This window comes from Pinus tabuliformis, chromosome X (genome assembly GCF_031772625.1).
Source record: "Pinus tabuliformis cultivar Carrire ecotype Pingquan chromosome X, CPIR1, whole genome shotgun sequence".
In the NCBI taxonomy this organism is placed as follows: domain Eukaryota; kingdom Viridiplantae; phylum Streptophyta; class Pinopsida; order Pinales; family Pinaceae; genus Pinus; species Pinus tabuliformis.
The window spans coordinates 829,904,344-829,930,226 of NC_142308.1; positions in this window are offsets into that span (position 1 = coordinate 829,904,344).

Sequence of the window (25,883 nt, forward strand, 5' to 3'; positions counted from 1 at the left end):
AGCTTCCAAAATGACACTTGGATCAGGGAATTCGACTGGTGATGAGTAAGAGGTTCCAAATCTCCAAGTGGAAGCAAGAACCTCCAAGTGGACTCAAGAACTGAAGTGGGAGAGGACACTAGTCAGCTTCATGCCAGCCTCAAGCTGACTCATCCTTTCTCCAAAACTCCTATATATAGATCTCTCTCATGAGGTCTAAAAGGGGTTGGAATTTAGTATTTGCAAAGAATTGTTGTTGGTTTGTGGCTAGAAATATTGGGTGTGTTATGCTTTGAAAGGAGCTGAAGAAGGAAGTCCATTCTGCTGGGAAGGAGATGCTGGGTTGGAGCCCTATGGGTTGTATCTCTTCCTGAACACTGTTACTTTCAATAAAGCTATCTTGATTCTTTCCTATATGCTGGTGTATTTTGTAATTGCATTAGTATATTTGATTTACTTCTAATCCTGAATCATTTATGAATATGTATATTTGCCTTTGTATTGTGTTCTTCTCTTGTTGCAAGTAGCTGTTCTCTTGTCACAGGTAGTTGTTCTCTTGTGATCTCGCGGGATTCAAGTAGCTGTTCTCTTGATCGAGCGAGGAGGCAAGTAGCTGTGGACACACAAAGAGAAGAGGATCTAGTTCGAGGGACAACCGGAAGATAACGGTAAGTCTGCCGATCTCCTCCCTTTCATATTTCATAAAGGAAGAAATCATGATAGCTGTAGTCGTTTTTTGCTAAGGCGCTATCACACCTTAGGTGGATAGGATCGTCCTAAATAGGCATTTTTCCCCACAACATGGTATTTCTCACAACATTTCCCTCCTTGTGGTGGCTCTAATAAACAAGTTTTGAATTTTTTGAGAGGTTGGCGGCTCTAAATCAAAAGTTAGATCAAATGAAAAAGAAAGAGATACTAATGATCCATAAGAGGAGCTAAAGAAATAGCATCCAAGTTTTAGTGTCATCACTTCTTCATAATATCTATTTTAAATAGAAGTGAAAGTGTATATCAAACCCTAGTAAGGTGAGATTGATGTTGTTAAGTTGAACCATATGTTGCAACACTTAACAATTTCATTTCAATGTTCATAATATAAAAGAGTAGGAAAAGTTTTCATTTTCCTAATTGAAATTAAAGAGACATGCATTAGCCTAGTGGGAAAGCAACGAAGAGACATTGAGGTTGGAGGGTGATTTACTAGTAACTAAGTGGGAGGCATTTAAAACTCTCATTAAGTCCCTATTATACTCTATTAGGTATGTAGAGGACTAGTGGATATGTAGAAATTAATTTAGGAAAATGGTAAGTTTAAAGTGATAAAAAATACACCATCAATTTCAAAAAATTGAAAATTATGTTATGTATATCTCCTGAGGAGCTATACATACTTCTCAGTATTTGGGGGGTTTACACAACTATTTATTGAAGTAAGTGATGTTCTTTAAACCTAGGAAAGATTATTTCTATGAGCAAGCTGGTATTTGGAGATTATAAGCCATAAGAAAGGACAATTAAGTGACCCCAAATAGAACTACCACCAAGATGCTTCCAAGAAGAAGAAAAATAATTGGAAAGAAAAGGTCAAGTACATAAAGACCACCACACATAAACTCAAGGAAGCAAACAACCACTGTAACTATTATACTATTGATGGTCATAATGAAAATAAATGTTGGAAGATATATTTAGTGATGAATACAAAAAATGTAAGAAGGATTCGAAGAAGAAAAACTTATTGACCATGGATTAAGGCAACCTCATAAAGTAGTTCTTAGATGTGGGTGACAATATTGTTTTCACTATAGTGTATAAGGAGGTGAGTCATAGTAGCCTTCATCATAAGGAAGAGAAGGAAATGATTACAATATTCCATATTAAGATATAGGTTGAAAATACCAAGGTGGATTCTTCATTCAATTTGGGTTCATATGACAAACTCATAGAAAAATATCTAGTTAGAAAGCTTGAATTTGAAGTTCATGATCATCCTAACCCATACCTAGTTGGATGAATAAATAAAGATGTAGAGATCAACATCAATAAATAGTGTACTATAAAATTTACTATAAGTGTAGATTATATTAATTAAGTGGAGTTAGATGTAGCACCACTCAATGTGTGTGGTGTAATATATGGAAGCACCTAATGAATATGAGGGATGCAATCCTCATGAGGAGAGGAAATGAAAACTACTTGATCAAGGATGGGAGGTATTTCATAACCAATTCACACTAATTTATTTGGTAAGTGCTAAAAAAATTAATAAATTCATCAGTTCCATAAATAGTTAGTATTTTGTTTCTTAAGAGAGAATGAATTGGTTGATGAAATAGAAAAATTAAAGGAATCCATGGAGGTATTTGCTAAAGTGAAAAAAAATCAGTTAAAGGAGTTTTTGTAGCCATACAAAGAGATTTTATAGGAGTCTAAATAGTTACCACCTAAGAGGGGGGGTGGATCATGAGTAAAGTTGGTGCCTAGCTCCCCATTGCCAAATTTTGGATTGTGTGTATAATTTATCCTAGAAGTAGATAATGTGAAGAAATAGTTGCAACATTGCTAGAGCAAGCAGTAATTTGAGCAAGCACCTCACCTTGTGGGTAATCTATCAACATAGTACCCAATAAGAATGGTACTTGGTGAATGTGTAATAACTATAGATCTTTTAACAAGATCACACTTAAGAAACAATACCATATGCTCTAGATTGACGATTTGTTTGATTAATTGTAGCATGAAAATAACTTCACCAATTTGGATCTCAAATAAGGATACCACAACATATGAGTTAAATAATAAGACACTTAAAAGACTATCTTCAAGACAAGGAAAGATATATATATGGATGACATGTCATGCCTTTTGGTTTATGTAATGAAATGGACAGATTCATGGATTTGATGAATGGTGTAATTCATCCTTTCCTATATTCATTTGTGATAGTGTTACACAGTATTTTTTCACCAACCCCACATCCCCTGATCTTGGATAGAGTCGGTCCCTGAATGACATATTGTCTTTGTCATATACCAAAATATGTGTGCAAATCCTCCATATTACTCAAGAAGATTACCTAATCTCCTTAATCTTGAAGTTGGCCCCTTTTTACCAATGTTTCAAAATCGTCACAGGTCATCAGTATCTTGCCTACGACAATAGCCGAAAATGAACTAACACCTCGCAATGTCGTCTCTCAGTCTTAGTGTTTGACCTATGACGACCCAGAATACTTCTGGATGGTTCTGGAGCTGGTTTTTGGGTCAAAGAAGTTCGCCTCTCCTCATTTGAGAGGGTGGTTCCACCTTTTGAGTAACCTCCCATGAAGATAAGCTTCCTCTCCCCTCATTTATGAAGCCTCCTCCTCTTATAAAAGCATCCTCCATGGCTACGATCAGCTAGTTTTTTGAGTTAGCTAGTTCTTAGTTAGCTAGTTCTTGGTTTGTTGGATTAATAGCTTACAGTTTGGATTGCTAATAGCCTAGTAATAGCTTGTGAGGTATGAGAATAGCCTTTCATGTTGTAGATTGATAGTGTGGAATGGTTTTGTAAGAAGGAAGCCTTGTTGTGATTGCCTTAGTTTCATACTTGTGCTTTTGGGAGAGAGAGAGTCATCAACCTTTCTGGGAGACCTTTGAGAGTGAACGATTATGGAGACATACTGATCAGACCCTTCGAGGAAGCTTGCGATGTCAAGCCATGGTTGTAAGATTTACTGTTTTTTATATTAATATAATCAATGGTTATTTCCTATATCATGTATGAAATGTATGTTCATAGCTTATGGTTCCTTGACTCTATAAGTAGATAGTTCGTTGTTGTGCTCTATTATGTGTTTTGTCATTTTCATATGTTGTTTCAGGTGAATAATTCATTAAGGAGAAGAAAGAGATAGCTGAAGCGATGTGATGAAGACTTCATCAAACACCGGTATAAGGTAGGCCTCTTTAACGATAACTATTTAAGGAATTAGCTATTGTCTTTTTCTTGCTATGGCCGGATCCACTCTAGGGCTAGAGGGGTTATCTCTATCCGCAGAGGGAACTTACCTGCATCACAAGTTGGCAACCATACTGGGGACCTTTTGTGTGTTGTCTCTGTCCATAGAGGGAACTTACTTGCATCACAAGTTGGTGACTCCATTGGGGACCTTTTGTGTGTTGTCTCTTGAGTTTTCTCTTGTTGTTTTCAATTGAATTACATAGTGTCTCTTCATTTTGGGACTGAACCATTAGTGATTTGGATCACTTGAGTAGATCTGGTAGTCCACCTCACTGTCTGAGTGATAAGCCTGGTGTCTTTCCACTGGTTTTGCCTTGTTTTCCCTCTTTATTGAGATCATCGTTGTTTAATTCCTAACAGCTGTGACGAATCACTCCTATTCTCTTTACCCTCATTGTACATCATGAATATCCTATCATACAGCTACGACGATTCCTAAAATTAGACCGTCGTTGAGAATAGGTGTACCCTTGTGACGACGTCGCTCAGTTGCTTGTGTTGTGCTTGCGAAGATTAGCAATCATCTCATGTTGTCAGTGTTGCGCCTACGAAGATTCCTGTAGGGTTAACGTTTATAGCCCTGCCTCCTAAATAGACCAGTGTAGCTTGTCCTTTTCTGTTTCTTTCACCTTGTTAAGCTTGTTTTGATTGTGTTTACTAAGGCATGTCCTTCTTGGTTCCATTTGTATGAAATTTGGCTTTTTGGACTGTGTGACCTAGGTCTTTTAGGGTTCCGTCAAGACTTCGCTAGTTTTGGGTTGCTTTCCCTTTCCAGGTTTTGAACTACATCCACAACAGTCAAGCTTAGGAAGAGAAGGATGGGCAAGAGATGAATCCAAGTCAATCTCTTTACTGCAGAGAAGAATGATAATACTGTTCATGTTCTTTTGGTTTCTTCAAATTCTTATGAATTCAAAATTGACCCTCCTATCCCTACTTCTCCAGAGAGTCCTTCTTCTATTCCTACAGAGCATGGGGGTAATCATATGATACCCCCACCAAGTAGTTCTATGGTTTCCTTCGATTAGAGTCACTTGACTTCTTTCCGCCTCCAATCTTATGTGCCTTTCTAGATCATAGTACACGCTTATAATAAGGAAGTACCTAACACTCTCTTGGATGAAGGTGCATATGTTAGCTTCATGTCTTCCACTACTTGGCAAGCTTTGGGCTCCCCACAGCTTGTGCCTGTCACCCAGAATCTGTTGGCTTTCGACGGAGGAACCAGTCAACCCTTAGGGATCCTTCCAAAGTTCCCTATTATTTTGGGAGGTAAAAACGTCTATATAGATGTGATGGTCATCCAAGGTGCGTTGGATTTCAATATTCTTATTGGCCGCGATTATATTTATGTCATGGGAGCTATTTTTTCTTCGCTTTTCCATGTGGTTTGTTTTCCACATGATGGAAGAATTGTGACTATAGATCAATTGTCATTCTTTGGTCACCAGGTACCTCCTTTGCAACCATCATTCCCTATCAGCTCTTGTTTGCCAGCAGGAACTTCCCCACCATAGGTCAATTATGTGGCTACTTGTTTCACCTCCATTGATGATCACGCAGATGATCTAGTACATCATGTACTGGGGCCATTGGGACCCGATCTATCATTGGTACGCACTGACCTGTATTCCTCCCGAAGCGTGGTCCTTCCATCTAGTGAAGCCCTCATGGGAGCCCTGTTTTCATATGGTCCATGAACAGAGTCCCGAGGATAGTTATTTTCTTGTGTCGACCTTGTTCAAAAATGAAACAAGGAGGCCTGAGGAGAGTTCTTGATTTTGTGTCAATCTCGTTAAAAAATACATAAATGTCTTGAGGATAGTTCTTTCGCTATGTCAACCTCGTTAAAAATTGAAACAACTCCCTTTTCCCAACTGAGTATTTGATTGAGATCTCGTAAAATCCCACTCGAGTCTTTCCTAGATCTCAAAAGTGAACCTTCATTACATCCACCTAGTTGAATGCAATGAATCTTGGGGGGCATGTACCTCGATTGAATCATTATACTGGGGGGCATGCAAAACTTATTCAAGCATAGTTTTTTGTTTCAAGCTTGTGTAAACATGAAACCGAATCCAAGCAGAGTTCTCCATGGTTCGAGCTTGTGTAAAAATGAACCCATGCACCGATGTACCTTGTTGGCTTGGTGTGTAAGCGATTTCTCGCTTATTGTGTCCTTTTACCTCTTATGCAAATGTTTGAAACCCTCATATTCTAAGGTTGTCTTTACGGGTTCGTTGATTAGAAAGGAATTTTGATTTTATCATGTATCAACACATTCCTAGAAGATTAAATACATTAACTGATGCATTAGCGAACCATGTATTAGATAGACATTTGTGCAAATTATAAAAATCATAAGCAATCACTCAGACACAATAAGTAGATATAGTAAAACATAGATAGGTATATATCATGTGTTGTGCACCGTGGCGCCCAAATATATATATATATATATATATATATATATATATATATATATATATATATATATATATATATATATATATATATATATATATATATATCTATATATATATATATATATATATATATATATATATATATGTCCAAAAAATATATGTGTGTTCAGTTACATCGCGAGACACATGTCTCTCAAAATCTGCGGAAAAAGAAACCTAGAAGTCTACTATGCATTATGCTCTCTGTAGCAGACTACTGCCCGGACCACGCGTCTAAGCAGCCGGTGCATCCTGTTCGACACCCCCATGGTATGTCACTGGTACTGCCTGGGAATCTCCTCGAATCTTGCGTAGTCTGGGATTCCCTCAGTTAAGCCCTCTAGGTTATGGGCTATCTTGTCCTCGGCCTCTCCACCCGGAGGCGGTAAGTCAATCTCCCTGTCAACCCTTCGGGCGATAGGAGACAGACCTATAGGTCTCTTAGGTCCAACATCTGCAAAGATTAAATAGAGTAATTAGGACATATATATTTAAAAACCCAAAAAATTACAAAAGCTTTGTCGGTCAAACTAAGTATCTTACCTCTCTCGTCCCACTATTCGCCAGGAGGAAGAAACATGTCTGGATCACCCCTAAAGTCCATCCCAGCATACGACCAATACTCAACTATAACTTGTTGACGGTTCATCCACTCAACAAATTCTGGACCCCATGATACAGGCTTGCCACCGCCTCCTCGTAGCATCATGAGAGCCCAACAAGTAATCTGTGTTTGTCATGGTACTGGCCATCCCACTATTACGTCTTGTCTCTGGAGGACTGGTACTCATTCCATCATGAGTGGTACTAAGATTGAACCGTAGCCGAATTGTTTCATCTCGCCCCGATGGAACTTAGTCATTTGTCTCTTCATATTGAGAAACACGGCCTCTCCCTAGTTAAACATGGTAGGATTCAAACAGTCTTAGGATAACCGTAGTTGAGTCTTGGTTGCCTCATGTTGGGCTTGGATGCCAACTACTCTGGTAAAGTTGAATAGAAATACCCGTAGTGACAAATCATTAACAGTGGCAATCTGTAGCTTTCCACTTGTTGGTGATTTCCGTGCTCCTGGGGGGCACACTCTTGCAATAAATGTGTCTAAAGAGTCTCCAGTAACTTGAGTTCCCACCATGTAGGGCATCTCCCCTGTCCTCGACAACCCAGTCAAAAAGTAGATATTCGTGGCATTGAACTCAATTTCTTGCCTACGGATTATGAATTTTCCTTTTGTCGGATTCCATGCTTAGATCAAGTACTCTAAAAGATCTAGTTGTGCTCTCAGAAGTGGCATCAGGAAGAATTATAACAACCCACAGTTTCACAGGATGTTTAGACAATGAGGATCTGCCACTCCCATCACATCATCATTGTCATGAGTAGGTTCTTGCCATACGAAAGCCATTTCTTGTCCCTGCATGCACAAACATACCTTTGTCAAATGCCATCCATCCATTTTCATCCTTTGAAACTGATTATAAACGAAAATATTTTGGTTCCGGTGCTCGTCGCAACTGTTTTTAAAACAGCTGCAATGAGCCAATTTTCATAGTGTAAAAACTTTCGGGTCATCGCATGTGTACATCAACCTCTTGCAACGATCTCGTTTTTGCACAATGTAAATTTCTCGGTTGTCACAATCCCAAGAGGGAAACTTGAGATGACGGAGAAAGATTTTTAGTCCAAAAAATTGCTCTAAACTGTGGTTCAAAACATGAAATTAAATCCTATTTTGGCATAAAAACATAAGTAAGGCTATGGAATTTACTTGGAAGTAGTGTGACAAGCAATGGATCCCCGAACCTCCTGGAATCGTTCGCCAAATTTCATGAGGTATGCAATGGTAGAAGTTTTTTTTACCATAGTAAAAACACAAGTAAATAGTTTTTTTACCAAAGTGTTCCTTTTATAACCTTTTTTCAAAACTTAGGGTTTTCATTAGGTTTTTGAATTAGGGTTTTGATCTATATTTACATATTTTTGTGAGACAGATCTTATGCTTGAGTTTTCTTGTGCAGCGACAGGTGTTTTGAATACTGGCGATGATCGATCCATGAATTATATACTCAGTAAATAACGAATAGTCATTTTTGAGTCAACTTTAAGCTCTTTTCTGACTCTTGAAACGTGAAAATATTGTCGAGCCCTTGTTGTTTCGAGCTCATTAATGGTTAAAAAACATCGTGTATCCAGTAAGTTTTTTACTTTTTTTGGATTGGAGGCACTATTTACAAAAAGTACTCCTTGACTGAAATGGTCAACTGGTTCTCTAAAGTATCGTTTTCTACCTTTTCGGGCAAGAGAGACACAAACATATGAAAAGGGCATATCTGCAGTTTTCTTTTCTGTGTTTTTTTTTCAAACTCTCTAAATATGAAAAAGACTCCGAGTTTTACCTATGTCAGACTCGTTAAACCCTGACGACATTGGACTCGTCACCATGATGGGACCCGAGCTTCTCCTCCCTGGGGCTCGTTAGAATTTCACTAGGTTAGATTTGTCTGAAGGACAAACTTATATTGCAAGCATATGCTATCCCCTTCAAGCTTGTGTTTCAAAAATAATTGGGGTACTCACCAGCAATGGTGGGGGAAAATTTGGAAATATTCTATTGATTACCTATAGCATCTTGTCGCTCTTGAACATTGACACTTTTATGCTTCTCATCGGGTTTGGGATATCGTCACTTCATCATTGGCCTTCTGGGATTTGGGTTCTTCATTTTGCCTCATTCCATTCAATCCCTACTGTCTCCGCATGACCTTCAATCCCTTGGTACCAAAATGTTGCCGCATTACGGAGTTGTGTCACTGATATGTTCAAGAGCTTAATCCTTCTGCAATTTGCACCCTTACATCCTCCTCTGATTCTCTGTTTGATCCATCTTCATCTTGTTCCTTTGTCTTGCTTCATTGATGTGGGAAATATTATGGCCCTCCGGTGATAGATCACTTCATGTCGACATCAACTCACTATCCAGGAATTTGATCTAGAGACTCCTTTCAGGTACCTTGGAGCTTGCATGCCTCAATGACAAGTTCTCCGCATTCGATGACAGGCTTGCATCATTGGTCTTCAATCGGGTGATTTCACAAGTTTTCGGCTCGAGATCATTCTTCACACTTTGTGGATTGTACTAGCAATACCTTGAGAACCATTGACATTAGTGGTGGTCTCTCTCGCACTTGTTAATGGTTCATATCATTGGCCGGTAATCAAGTGATTTTCTAATATGCTCGACTTCAACACATTTATTCGCATATTATAAATTGTACGATGGACAGGTCGGGATTCAAGACCCTGGGCTCAGATTACACAAGTCTAGGTTGCGTGGATTATTTATACATGACTCTTTTGATTGGATGGTTGCGACCATACCTGTGTTTTCATATGGTCTTTTTGACTGGGTGGCTGCATCCATACCACATACCAGTTCTATTTGTCTTTTGGATGGTTGCACCCATACCTCGAATACATGTATTTCTTTCACTATCAGAGAAATTAGTTGTACTTGCATCTGCAGGTTCTCCACGATGGTGTTCCGGTTCAGTTATGGTTTTGTAAAGCATTTCACCCCTCCCACTCTCTCGGCCTTCATGATTTAGGGAGCATCTGTTACACAGTATTTTGTCACCAACCCCGCATCCCCTGATCCTAGATAGAGTCGGTCCCTGAATGACATCTTCTCTTTGTCATATACCAAAATATGTGTCCAAATCCTCCATATTACTCAAGAAGATTACCTAATCTCCTTAATCCTGAAGTTGGCCCCTTTTTACCCTTGTTTCAAAATCGTCGCAGGTCATCAATATCATGCTTGTGATGATAGCCCAAAATGAACTAATTCCTTGCGATGTCGTCTCTGAGTCTCAGTGTTTGACTTGCGATGACCCAGATATGGCGAATTAGTTCAAACAGAATACTTCTGGATGGTTCTGGAGCTGGTTTTTGGGTCAAAGAAGTTCACCTCTCCTCATTTGAGAGGGTGGTTCCACCTTTTGAGTAACCTCCCATGAAGATAAGCTTCCTATCCCCTCATTTATGGAGGCTCCTCCTCCTATAAAAGCATTCTCCATGGCTATGATCAGCTAGTTTTTTGAGTTAGCTAGTTCTTGGTTTGTTGGATTGATAGCTTACATTTTGGATTGTTGATAGCCTAACAATAGCTTATGAGGTATGAGAATAGCCTTTCATGTTGTTGATTGATAGTGTGAAATGCTTCTGTAAGAAGGAAGCCTTGTTGTGATTGCCTTAGTTTCATACTTGTGCTTTTGGGTGAGAGAGAGTCATCATCCTTTCTAGGAGACCTTTGAGAGTGAATGCTTATGGAGACATACTGAGTGGACCCTTCAAGGAAGCTTGCGATGTCAAGGCATGGTTGTAAGCTTTACTATTGTTTATATTAATACAATCAACGGTTATTTCCTATATCATGTATGAAATATATGTTGATAGCTTATGGTTCATTGACTCTATAAGTAGATAGTTCATTGTTGTGCTCTATTATGTGTTTTGTTGTTTTCATATGTTGTTTCAGGTGAATCATTCATTAAGGAGAAGAAAGCGATAATTGAAGCAACGCGACGAAGACTTCATCAAACACTGGTATAGGGTAGGCATCTTTAATGATAACTATTTAAGGAATTAGCTATTGTCTTTGTCTTGTTGTGACTAGACCCACTCTAGGGCTAGAGGGGTTGTCTTTGTCCACAGAAGGAACTTACCTGCATCATAGATAGCTATTGAGACAATATATTATTTTATAGCTCTCCTAAAAAGAGCATATCTCAAATATGATGCAATGTTTAGAGACTCTAAATAAGAATTGACTATTGGATAAACTTAAGAAATGTGAGTTTGCTTAGTAGTCATTGGTGTATTTGTAGCATTCTTTTCAGCTATAGCTACACCACTTGATGCCATAATAACAAATAGTAAGAGATTCCAATGGAGATATAATTAGAAAAAATATTTTGACGAGATAAAATGGAATATTAATCAAGCACCAATTATATCATTTCCAAATTTTCATTATCCTTTTGAAGTGGATATACCATGGTTGTGTATTCATGCAAGGGAGTAAGTTGGTATGTTATGATTATAAAATGTTTCATTATGGAGTACTAAAATACTCTACATGTGACCAATAACTCTACGCCCTAGTTCAAGCTATTAATAACTGGAAGTATTATCTAATGGGAAAGGAAACCATTATCCACTCTAATCACCAACCATGCTAGTATTTGTAAGCCTATAATAAGCTTCAGGAAACTAAGCGCTACAAGTGGACGATATTTTTACAATGATTTCATCTAGTCATCAAATATAAGAAGGGAAACACTAATGAGTTGGTAGACGTACCTTCAAGGCACCCATATTCAACATTATAGCTTTTGAAACTCTTGTTCATGTGGATCCTTTTACCCATTATGCATACATAAAGATGACACCTTTAAAGAGGTGTTTCAAAAACTATACAGATAAATTTGTGTAGAAGAAGGTGAAAATAAGGCTGACTAATATCTCTATAATAGGACACTCTATAGGCTATATAAGCTCTTGTTAAGGAAGGTGAGATATTTCAAATTAATGGAGAGGCTAATATCTCCAAGGTTGCAAGATATTTTAGAAGACATTTTCCAACATACACATGTATGTGTATTCACATAGAATGCATAGATAGGTGGTTCAATTTAGTAGAGGACTTATATTTTGTTGTAACAACAAGCTCAATAATAGAAAGCAAGGTTTATACCGTCCATTACTTATAAACACTAGATCTCTTATTAGTATCTCCAAGGAATTCACAGATGGTTTTTCAAATGCTAAGAATGGGTAGAAATATCATTTTTTGATAGTTGATATGTTCAACAAAGTGTGCATTCTTCTGCCTTGTAAATATACTATCAATGAACAAAAATTATCAAATGTGTTCTTTGAATGGGTCTAGGTTCACTCCTAGGTTGATAGGTATACCATATTTCTTAGTTCCATTTGGACTACACTTTAGGATAAGATTGACACTAAGTTCAAGAGATCTATATTTTCCCATCCATAAATAGAGGGGTAGATAGAGAAGTGGTCAACAAGACATTAGTTTCACTTTTGAAAGTTTAACATTAAAAGAATCTAAAGAATTTGGTTGAAATTTTGATTCATATTGAACACTCATATAATATAGTGGTCATGAAATTCTACTATTAAGTACCCTTTTGAACATTCTTTGTGTATTTACCACCTTCACTCTTGAGTACAGCATATGGACATCATGGAGGAGCGAAGGAAGACATCATAAATATTAATTAAAATTAGAAAATTTTGTTTAAAATATTACGTAGATCCATTTACAAGTATAAGATATATTGAAGGGGTCATAAGAAAAGTACAAATCCCAACATGAATAACATAGAGTTGAGAAAACATTCAAGTGGGAGATAGAGTTTAGTTGCATATAATCAAGGAAAGGATAAAAGTTGCTAGTAAGAAATCAAACCTCTACAACTTATTCCTTTTGAAAAATTAGAGAAAATGGTTGAAAGTGACTAGAGACTCAATCTGCCCCCATATATACACATTTACTTAGTAGTGAATGTGGAAAATCCAAAATTTTATAAGACTTATGTGTTGGATTAGGAAACAAAGGAGAAATTTCTACATAACATAGAGGACTTACATCAAAATGTTAGGTTGATTGGTATAAGTTATCATTTTTCAAAATATATCTCAAACTACCATAGAAGGGTAGCATGAGCTCTAGAAAATAGGATGGAGAGGAAAACTTATACGAAATGTCAAACGGTACTCCAAGGAGAAGGTATATGAGATATTTTCTCACCTCATTTAGTAAAATATTTTTGGGACCAAATTCATTCCTAAATGGGGAGGTATGATCTATAATGGATCCTTATATAATATTTCTATTGTGGTACATTTTGGGTGGAAAAATGTGAGGAATTGGTTTATAATGCCCATTTGAGGGGTGGATCCCGATTTCACAATTTAGGGTTTAGAATCTCCTAGAGACAATTTTATGCTTCAAACACTATATTTTATGGGTGAAAACTTTGCAAGATTATCTTCCATACCACCAGTGATATTATAAACATTGGGATCCTTCCAATAGTGTGAATATCACCTTAATCAAAGTTTGTATAAGGAAATTATGCCTTGCATAATTTAATCTATATGTTGACCACCATGGTATCATGTGGATTTTTTGTTAGCCCTGATTACTCACACATGTGGTTCTAATGTCATGTAGACTTTCAAGAAGGTTCTAAAAGTTCCAAAATCCCAAAACTAATTGATTGTTAACGCATGCAAAACCCCCAACCCTAACCTTAGATGAGTATTAAAATATGTTAAAAATAGGCCACTAATGTATGTTTTAAACCATATATGGTAATGAAACACATACATATAATATTAATAAATGAAAATGTAAAAAACAAAAATCATATATTACATAATGATCTACCTTGGAAACCCAAACTAGGAAAACTAGCAGACTGTTTAGAGGCACGCCTCAATTTTTTATCATCAACTAACTTTATTGTTTATAATACAATCCATAATATCCCATAGCATCCAATACCCATAATCCATTAAACCATTAGACTACAACCGTAATTACTTAAACAAAATTATAAGAACATGCTTTAAATCCCCATATGCCACAAAACCACCAAAAGCAAAGACACATGCTAAAAAATGCCAAAAGAGGAGAGTTACATAAAAATGTTATTTTTTGGGCGCTTTATCCAAATTATGATCCACCCTTACTATGTCTGGTGTTTATGAATCTAATGTGGGTCTCTCTGTGCAAACAATATAATATGTACCCAACAACTAGGAGAGCAAGGGATTCCATTATTTGGTATTGCTATTGTTCCATAGTTAAGTAGAGAATCTACAATTGGATTATTTAAGCGTAAAAAAGGAGGTAGCACGTTCTATAGGATCCATTTATGCCATAAACTCCATAGAGAGTGCCCCTTTCTTTGTAATTGCATTTCTTAATAGATGAAAAGAGAGCAAAGCATGGAGCTCATCTTACTACTAGGTTTTCTCCCATCTCAAATTTCCTAGGTCATATCTCATGTTTATTTCTATAGATTGTGCGTTCATTTATTTGTTCTTTCCTTTTCATTTGAATGATTTCCGTAAATTTGAGCACTAAATGAATAATAATAAATTTTATTTTGGAATATTTATTGTGACAAAAATGTTCAAGTGGGATATCCATAGCAAGTTACAAATCAATTTTAGAAAAAAGAGATTAACTCGTTGATTAAGATAATTGTTGTCATTTATAGCCACTAATATAGACATCAAATAACAACTTTTCAATTTTTGATTTGAAAGAAAAATAAAATATTTGGAGAGGTCATAGACTATTATTCACAAGTACATTCAAAACTAGAGGAAATGAGCATGAACAGGGTTCTTTGGATTAAAAAAAGTGCTCATTTAGAGAAGCTTCAAATAATAAAGTTGTAAAATCTATTGATAGCTATATATATTTAGATTTAATACTTCTGATTGATAAACATATTAAGATGAAAACTCATTTCCATTGTAAATATTATAAACGAAATGAAATTTATACCACATAATTACTTTCCATCTATCTCAAATGGATAGAACAATGATGCCACAACCATTAGACAAATATGAAAACACTACTAATGAGAAATCATTAAAACTATTTTATTTTCTACAACAATGAAATTGTTCTAAAGATACATCATTTAACATGTTGTCATAAAATCTCAAAGTTACCAATAATGAATATATTCATCTTTTGATCTCTTCCCTTTCATGTTATGTCATATTGCGAAAATGAGATCCATCTAACATATTGGTAAATGCATCTACAAAAAAGGGCCTTGAACTATAGTATGAAAATGCATACACATATTTCATCTCGGTTGCTTATTTTTCAACCATATATCACAATTTATACAACACACACATGAATTTTACAATGACGACCTCTTTATAGAAAATTAGAGAAGAATGCTTCAATGATAATGATGATAAGCTAGAAACTTCTAAAAAAGTTGGAAATAGACTTGTTAACATGTAACAAATGTCTAAAAGACAAGTTGTACATATTGTCATATCTTTCTTTTGCATTAGGTTCAAGGAGAAACAATATTTATTAGCACCGCACCATCTAACAAAATAACATTTATACTAAAGAGATTCTATTTCTTGAAACACAAACCTCAAAGATTATGAAGACATCATGTGTGCTTTTATTGTTGAGAAATATATTGATAGACCAATTGATAATATATTATTTTCCAACATGTTGCTTGGTACTCAAGTTAAAACACAAATTGCAAGAAAAGGAAGCATGCATGTATTATACATTGCATTCGATACAACTGACAAAAATACCTAGAGAATCTTTTATAGAAAAAATTATGTTGTATTTTCCATGCAGACAATCTAACAAGTCTTAAAATAATAAGACAAAACACAGCTAAAACATACATGTCACAAAAATGGCCAATTGACCTTTCTCAATATAAATTTGTAGCTAAATCAAGAATAGCATGTAGTGAAATTCACATAGTTTTGAAAAATTTGCAACTATATCTAAGTAAATCTATGCATTTGAGTCCTATTTTTACCATTATACATGTAGCTTCAAACCCCAAAAATATGATATACAAAATTATCTAATACACAACTTACACTCTAGAGAAATGCATCATTTATCTAGTACTATTTTGAACGACATTGAACAGACATTTCTTTTCAGCACAACATATTTTTTGAAACTAGGAAAAAAAACTTTATAAATAGCAACAACAAATACTAAGGAAATCATAATGAACAAGAAAAATATTTACAATTAAATCATTCTACCCTGACTTATTGCACTTTAACAACAAGCAAATTCATAGCAATCCTCTAAAAGAAAATGAAGTAGTAATTTCATTTACTACTAATATTGCATATAATACCAATGACATTATAATCCACTTAACAATACGCTTGTCTCGAGGTTTATGAAACATAATGACATTTAGCTCTAGCACATTATACTCTCTAACTAAAGAATATTTGCAAGTTCTACTCATGCTTGTAAACAAAGTGTATTGGGTTGGAGCTTAAATGCTATAGACCATCGATAGAACACTACTAAAATTATGCACACTTCAATTATATCTTTTGGAAATAAGTATAGCATATACTTGACTCTTGGATACTTGACAAGTATATGTCAACGTTCCCTGCACATTTTGGATAGATGATGTCACATATTTTACACTCAAAAAAGTTACCAAACCAAAATTTCACTTCCATTTCGAATAAAATCAAAGGATGTCTCATATTAGCTATTTGAATAAAAATAAAAATTGCTACAAGTTCCCATTGGAATTTCGATACCTTTTATAGGAATAAATATGTCCAAAAATACAACCAAAATGTTTTGGCACTTATTTACTCAAATGCATTAACATTAAACACGTGATAGAAAAATAGATACTATAGAAGTAGTGACAATCCTAAAAGTATTTTTCCTCTAGGGATTTCCAACTTACTAATATATATAACAAGCCATAGATTATCCAATAGATTATTAGTTACATACATCTTCGAAACACACAAGGAGATTATTAGTTATACATACATCTTCGAAACACACAAGGAGATAGGCTTTTCGTTAATGATAACTCACGTAGACTTCATTTCGATGCAGAATGAATAAGTTTTTGAAGTGCAAGCTACCTATGGCATCCGTATTTGTCTGTATGTGTAAAACCCCATTGTGGAAATCGAGCTAGCCAACAGAAGTCCAACAAACAATTGACTAAGAGTTTAATGCAGTTTTCCGAAGTGAAGCCGACGACATTATAGAGTGAAACGGGGGCAACCCTAGGCATGCATAAGAAATAGCTGCATCCGTAAACGCCTTGAAATAAATTCTGCTTATTTGGCGAAGTTGGCGACTTCCATGCCAATGAGAATGGGTGGTGCAAATGGTATTAAGGCAATATTAACCCTATGTGGATGGAATTATAGACACTAAAAATTGGGATATTTCAATGGTGGCTCAATGAGATTTCATCGTGTCATTTATTCATCACTATGATCCTGGAAAACGATAATCTTATAAAAATAATAGAGAGGTTGAATTAACAAGAAAAACTTGTTTTTTTTTTTCAAATTTCAACACAATTCGCATGCCAATGAATGATACATAGATTGTAGGGCATTATAACTGATCATCCGACAGGAAAAAAGATTATTGTGTCAAAAAAGGTTATTACTGAATTCAAGGACTTTAAACAAATTCACATTTCAAACTTAAATAACACTAGAAAGGAATATGAATGCAAGAAGCATACATTGCATTTACAATATGGTCACTGACTATGATCTAATGCAAGTTGATATCTTATGTTGGCAAGAAACACAAAACAAAAAAAACAAAAAATAGTTTCAAAACAACGTATACTTGCAAATAAATATAAATTTATATACATTTTGCAAAAAAGACCGTAGGTATTAGAAAAATAAAAAATCTATGCAACAAAGCATCTTGAATCAATTGTTATTTGCTTTGAGATTAATAACATTATCGTCAAATTAGAACATATATATAGTACGCATCATGCACCTATTAAGGACGTCTTATGTATTGTCCATAAAATATATTTAATAGTGAGAATTCATTATAAGAATTGGAGATTTACTGAAAAAGTGGAATAACTCAAAAAGTTTTAACATATTTATGCAATCATAAGTTTAATTCGCATATAACAAAGGGTACAAATAATTGTGGTTCTACGTTCGATCATTTTTGGACAACTTTTCCTAATAATTGTATTAGATTTAGTATCTTTGATGCATATTGGATTAATCATCTAGAACTTTTATTTTAATTTTTCTCAAAAAATGTTTTCATATATTAATAAACAAAGTTTTCAAAAATTTAGAAATTTTTCCTCATTAACAATTTTATTATGGAATGAATTTAATAAATTTGTATTGTTTTAATAGAAATTGTTGTAGCAATTATATCACTCAAGTATATTTTTGAAATAACTAGGCATGTTAATTTTTTGAGCAAAAAGCTATGCACATTAATTTTTCATTTGCATTTGATGCAAACAGTCTCTCTTAATAGCTTCTCTTTTGTCATATTTATTTGGTGATTCAACTAATTGTAAAAAAGCAAAAAATACTTGTTGGACCATAGTTTCCAGTGTACTCTATAGATCACCAATGCAAAAATTAATGCATTATACGCAATTTATTGTAGAAAATCCTATAGATTCACAAGCTCATGCAATTGACTAAAGCACATGACAAGAATACACTTCTACTTTCAACCAGCAGAAGCAAATAAAAACAATAAGAACAAGAAGAAGATAAATCAATGGCACATAACACAAGATGTATCTCGGGAAAGCCACTGCTCAAAACTTCGCTATCTGTATTGCATATATCAAAAATATGAGTCAAGATACAAAGCTTGTTCTCACTAGAACAATTTCATACAAGTATGCTCAACTCTCTCAGCTCACAAGCTAGCTCTTGGCCAACACTTAGCCAATTTTGCATCTCTCCAACCTCCTAATATCTTGCGTAATTCCTAGGATGATTATCTCGCATTTAAAGGGAATTCATGCCTCCAAAACTACGCAATCAAAACATAGGATCAAACTTTGATGCATGCATGATATTTACACACCAGTAAATAATACCACTAATAATACATTGTCCCTACACTCTAGTCTCAACTTGGCCTTTCTTTGAACTGACATGCATGCATTTCTCATGAGGGAATCTTCAGTTAAATGGAGTAGCACTAGCGGATTCATTAGTGCACCAACTGACTGTTAGTCCTCTTTTAGTTCAAAAAATAATTTAGAACTAATTTAACTAAACTTAACTCAGTAAACAAAGTGATCTAATTTCCAACTCAATTTAAACTTGTATTGGACCCCTAAAACTTAGGGAGAACATATACATGACTGCAGAAAGTCTTCCAACTCGAAATTCCTAAGCTAAATAAGTTAATTAAACTTAATTAACTATTTACAAGTTGTTATGAAAATAGAATTCGATTTTAATTCTTAGTTTAATTCAAGGACAAATTAAACTCGAATTTCTTGTTGCCATTTCTCAACACTCTCTCTCAACAAGAAAGGGATTATCAGCGACCCCGATCCTGTCTTTGTGAAACTCGAATTTACATCTTGACAATGCCTTTGTCAAAATGTCAACATCTTTCTCCTCCGAGGGAATGTACTCTAACAATATAATCTGCCTCAATACAAAATCTCCGAGATGATGATATTGGATATCAATATGCTTGGACCGATCATGAAAAACTGGATTTTCAGAGAATTTGATACAACTCTGATTATCGCAGTAAATCACAATTGGATCCATCTGCTGACTAAACAAACCAACTAGGATCTTCCTCATCCATATGGCCTCACATGCTACCTAACGTGCAGCCATGTACTCTGCCTCTACCAAACTGAGTGCAGCTGATATCTATTTCCTATTGTCCCAATAAACTGTTGCTAACCCAATACTAAAGATCCCTCCTAATGTGCTCTTCCAGTCGGATGGACTCCTTAACCAATTTGCATCGGTGAAGCCTTGAAGCTTCACTCCCTTTTTCTTTTTGTACCATAATCCATACTGAGGTGCCCTTGAGGTATCTCAACACATGCTTTGTTTCCTTCTAATACATCTTGGTAGGCCTAACCATCGCTTGACTAAGTTTGTTAACTACATATCACATATCTGGTCGTGTGTTCACCAAGTACATGAGTGAACCCAAAAGCTACCTGTAAATAGTAGCTTCCACTACTTCCCTTGAAGTAGCATCCTCCTTCCTCCAGTTACCTGCTAAAGGAGTCTCCATGGGTTTGCTACTCTCCATGAGGAATCTCCCGAGTATCACATTGGCATATTTTCCCTAAGACACCAACAACTCCCCATATCCCTAGCATACCTCCATGCCAATAAAGTAATGCATGAGCCCCATGTCCTTCATCTCAAACTCTCTTGCAAGGTCCTCCTTGCAAGACTTGATTAGTTGATCATCACTTGTCAATATGAGATCATCAACATAAAGTACAGTGATCAACAATTTACCTTCCACCACTATGTGGTACGGGTTCACATCCACTTCACTCTTTGTGAAACCCAGCCCAGTGAAGTAGATATTGATCCTAGTGTACCAAGCACAGGGTGCTTTCTTCAACCCATACAACACTCTCTTAAGTAAGCACACATGTGAATCATAGTCGAAGGTCTCAAAACCTTTAGGCTACTCTATGTACACCTCTTCCTCAATCATGCCATTAAGGAAGGCTGCCTTTACATCCATCTGATGCATCTTCCAACCCATCTGCGTTAATAGCTCCAATATAGATCTGATCGATGAGTACCTTGCAACATGAGAAAAGGTATCATCATAGTCAACCCCTTCTACCTGTGAAAATCCACGAGCCATAAACCCGGCCTTATGCTTCTCCACACTACCATCTGTAACTTGCATTACCTTGTAAAGCCATCAGGATCTCACCACTAACTTGTCCTCTCGTCTTGGTACCACATCCCAAACACTGTTACGAACTATGGAATCATACTCCTCCACCATGGCATCAAACCAGACTAGTTGCTGCACTGCTTCCTTAAAATAAAATGTCTATGTCACAACGAATTTTCCCATAAGATCCATGTATCCAGTGTATCTCTTCGTTGATCTCCTATGCTTGCACTGAGAAGTGGGTGCTCCCACATTCTCCCGTTCATCATCCAACAATCTGTCAATCTCCCTGGTGTGCTTTCTTCCCTCTCTAGAAGACTCTACCTGAGTGGATGTCTCCACTCCCGGATCCTCTACATGTTGTTGCTCCACATCAATCTACGTCTCCCCAACCTTAGGAGCTAAAACTTCCTAATCCACATGTAGCTCAAGGTCCCTCTCAAGGGAAACTTGCATGGCCTTCTCCTACTCGAATTTTACATCCATGTGAACCATTGTCATTCTGCTGGTCGATAAGCACACCCGATAGTTGTGAGGTGTATCAGTGTACCCCACAAATATCCCCAACTTTTTTGTCGGCTCAAGCTTCTTCCATGCATCTTTGGTCACATGGAAATATACCAATGACCCAAAAATCCTGAAGTGGCCAACATTTGGCCTCTTACCAGAGTAATCCTCCTCTGATGTCTTCATCTCAAGTATATGATGTGGGTTGCAGCTCTAAACACAAACTATTGTGTTGCATGCCTCAAGCCACAAGTGAACTAGTAGGCCCTAATCATGGAACATCACCCTCGCTACCCCTACTATGTTTCTGGTCTTCCTCTTGGCCACCCCATTCGGCTGAGGGTTATGGGGTGTTGTCAACTCACGTTTAATACCTTCCGATGCATATAAGTTCTTAAACTCGTTTGAGACATACTCACCATTGTTATCACTCCATAGAGCTATAACCTTCTTTCTTAAATCTTTCTCCACCAATGCTTTAAACTCACAAAACTTTGTGAGGGTTTGACACTTTTTCTGCATGAAAAATATCCAACATTTATGAGAATAGTCATCAACAAATATAACATAATACTTGTGTTTGGTTGTGGATGTTGTCGAGAATGGTCCACACACATCTGAATGGACTCACTCTAGAATATCCTCTTCTATACTGTCTCTATCATGAAAGGAAGACTTGGTGTATTTTCCCAAAGTACACCCCTTACCTGTATCAACTTGCTCAAGCATACCATTGGGAATTCTGGTAGAGATCTGCTGAAATATCTTCAAAGCCTCATGATGCAAGTGGCCTAATCGCCTGTGCCATAACTTGCCAACGTCTTGAATCTGCACCCTTTCTACTTTTTTTCTCAGAGCAACACACTCCTCTACCTACAGCTTATAGATATTCCTCGCGTGAATCCCTATCTTCTTTACCTGACTCATGGCTATGAAGGAATGCCTTTCCTTTCAAGAAAATCACATCATAGCCTTTATCCTCAAGCATGGTAATGGATACCAAGTTCTTCTTTAGCCCAGACACATACATAACATTCTTCAAGGTGGGTGGAGCCCCATGCTCCATCTAAAAAGTAATCGTGCCAAGTCCAGTAACACTTTACTTCTCGTCGTCACCTGTCTCGATATGAATATGGAGATCTTTCTCCTCTAGGTCACCGAATAACTCTTTGTCACTAGTCATGTGGAATGAAGCTCCATGCATGCATGCAATGAGGGAAAATTTCAATTCAAATTGAGAGGTCACAACCTCACCCACAAATCCTCCTGAGAACTTCTTCTTGGACTGCCTGAGTGGACAATTTCTAGAAAAATGGTCCAGCTCATGACAACGAAAGCACTTAAGTTGTGTCATGTATTTCTTCTTACCTCCACGATAAGAATCCGATTTGGAATAGGAATATTTCCCTTTCCCCTTCTTCACCTTAATCGCTAAGGCATAGTTCTCTTCATCATCAGTCTTTGATGAAGAGTCATCCCTGGTGTTCCTCCTGATCTCCTCTTTCATCAAATCCAACCAAAGTCATTCCCAATCTGGAAGCTTCTCCCGACCATTGACATAGTCCTCATAACTATGCCAACTCTTTGGGAGTCATAGAAGAGAAAGACTCACCATATCATCCTTGGAAACCGTGATTCCAACACTTCCAAGTTCATCACGACATTGAGTGAACTTGATCAATTATTTTGGAATAGCCTCGCCTTTCTCCATTTTAATTTTTTGAAGTTTGTCCTTCAGTTCCAATTTCCTTTGGTCACTGTTGTTTTGATATAAGTCTGTCAATATTTTCCATATAGCATACAGGTTTTCCTTGCCATGGAGACTCGAGTCAATGTGGTATCAAACTCACTCAAGGATTGTCTGCCTCACCTTCGCCACACACTTCTTCCATTAGGCCAAATTATGTGCATCTAATGTTGCTGGCTTAGGAATATCTTGATCAATGAATTAATTCAATCCATTATCCTGTAGCACAACCTCCATGTTGTCCCTCCAGGCTATAAAATTCGAGTTGCCTTCCAAGGCATACTCGAGCTGAAAACTGTAGAACAACATCTGTCGATCCTGAAATATGTATTGAAAATTCAAATTTCACCTATAACACAAAACTCAAAAATTCGAAAGCTCCTCTACTATATTGTTATTAGATCTGATACCATGTAGAAAATCTTGTAAATTCACAAGCTCATGTAATTGACTAAAGCACAAGACAAAAATTTACTTCTACTTTCAACCAGCGGAAGGAAATAGATCGATGAAAAAAATAAGAACAAGAAGAAGATAAATCAATGGCACATAACACAAGATGTATTTGGGGAAATCCACTCCTCAAAACCCCATTATTTGTATTGCATATAACAGAAATATGAGTGAAGATACAAAGCTTGTTCTCACTAGAACAATTCCGCACAAGTATGCTCAACCCTCTCAGCTCATAAGCTAGCTCTTGGCCAACACTTAGCCAATTTTGGAGCTATCCAACCTCCTAGTCTCTTGCATAATTCCTAGTATGAATAGCATGTATTTAAAGGGAATTCATGCTTCCAAAATTGCGCAATCAAAACATAGGATCAATCTCTGATGCATGCATGATATTTACACTCCAGTAAATAATATTGTTGATAGTACATTGTCCCTGCACTCTAGTTTCAACTGGGCCTTTCTCTAAACTAACATGCATGAGTTTCTCATGAGGAAATCTTCAGTTAACTGGAGTAGCACCAGTGGATGCATTAGTGCACCAATTGACTGTTAGTCCTATATTAGATTAAAAAACAATTTAGAACTAATTTAACTAAACTTAACTCAGTAAACCGAGTGATCTAATTTCCAACTCAATTTAAACATATACATGACTACAGAAAGACTTCCAGCTCGAAATTCCTAAGCTAATTAAGTTAATTAAACTTAATTAACTATTTACAAGTTGTTATGAGAATAAAATTCTATTTTAATTCTCAATTTAATTCAAGGACAAATTAAATTGGAATTTCTTGTTGCCATTTCTCAACATTTACAATTGCAACAAGAGTTCTAAAAATTAACAAATGTTCCTTCACATAAATGTGAAAATGATATTAACAAAACATTCACGCAACTTGAAGACATTTAAATATAGGGAATATTTTAAATGATGTTGTCAATGATGCTGTCAAACTAGATAGAAATCAGAAAAGTATTTTGTATTTTGTATTTTTGTACTATACAACTAGGACACGTGTCGAAAAAATATTTCCATTACATCCATGTGTCTATACAAATAATTTTGACAATTTTTGTGCTAACATATTTTCTTTTCCCTTGTTATTAGTAAGAAAAAAATGTCTTATCGGTTTACAATCCTTGTTTAAATTTGGAAATTTGATTTTAGTACAAACATTGGTTGTCCTTTTTATTTTTGACAAATTGTCAAAATATAATTTCCTTTAATCAAATTTTTTAAATTAACTAAACAATTTCAATTATCTTCAACTCACAATGAGCCTAAAGCATTGACACAATGAATTGAACACTTGTAACTTTTCTTTACAATTAGTGCCAATACATGCAAGTAATGTCTAGAAGTTTATTCATTTCTTGACAAAATGCATATATGAAAATTTGGTACTTTAAAATCAACTAGTTCCAAAATAACAACAAAAATTTGAAATTTATTACTAAGACAAATCAAAAGAAGTGAAAGGTTTTTTCTCTTAAGGTTTCAACTAATACAATATTTAGTGGAAAGAGTTGAGAATGTCTTCTCAGGAGACATTAAATAGTAAATGGTGTTATCCTAACTTCTAGACACTTAACCAACAAAAAAATATAAATTCATTGTATTTGTTTCAAACACAAAAGTTGTTAATCTATTTTTCCTTTCGTTTACAACTATTTATTGAATGCCTTGTATTTAATTACTTAGAAGTCATATTCACAATAAAAAAACTACTCATATATAATAATAAATTTTGGTTAACATTAAGCATCATTCGTCTTTGGCGGGGAAATATTTACGGCTACAAGAAGATCTCAAAAAAACTTATTCTCTTATGCTTTTCTTAATAATAATATTCAAATATAAAAGAAGTTGAGTACTTAAGAAAATTCCATATATTATTTACCTCTTTCTACTGACTTAAAATTCAAATGTATTCTTGTATAGAAAAAATAGATATTTATATCAAAGAATTAATATTTCATGATATAATGTATTCTTAAACTTTCTTACCATTCTCATTTTTGTCCATAAGAACTATTGTAGCCATTCATAAATTCTTAGTTGTCGCAACCTTTAATAATATCTTCTTCTAGGAAAGATGATATTTCAAAAATTTTATTTCCCATACTTTCAACAATTGTTCTATTACATCCCCTGATGGGGGTGTTAATATGGATGGAACGGGGGCCTTGG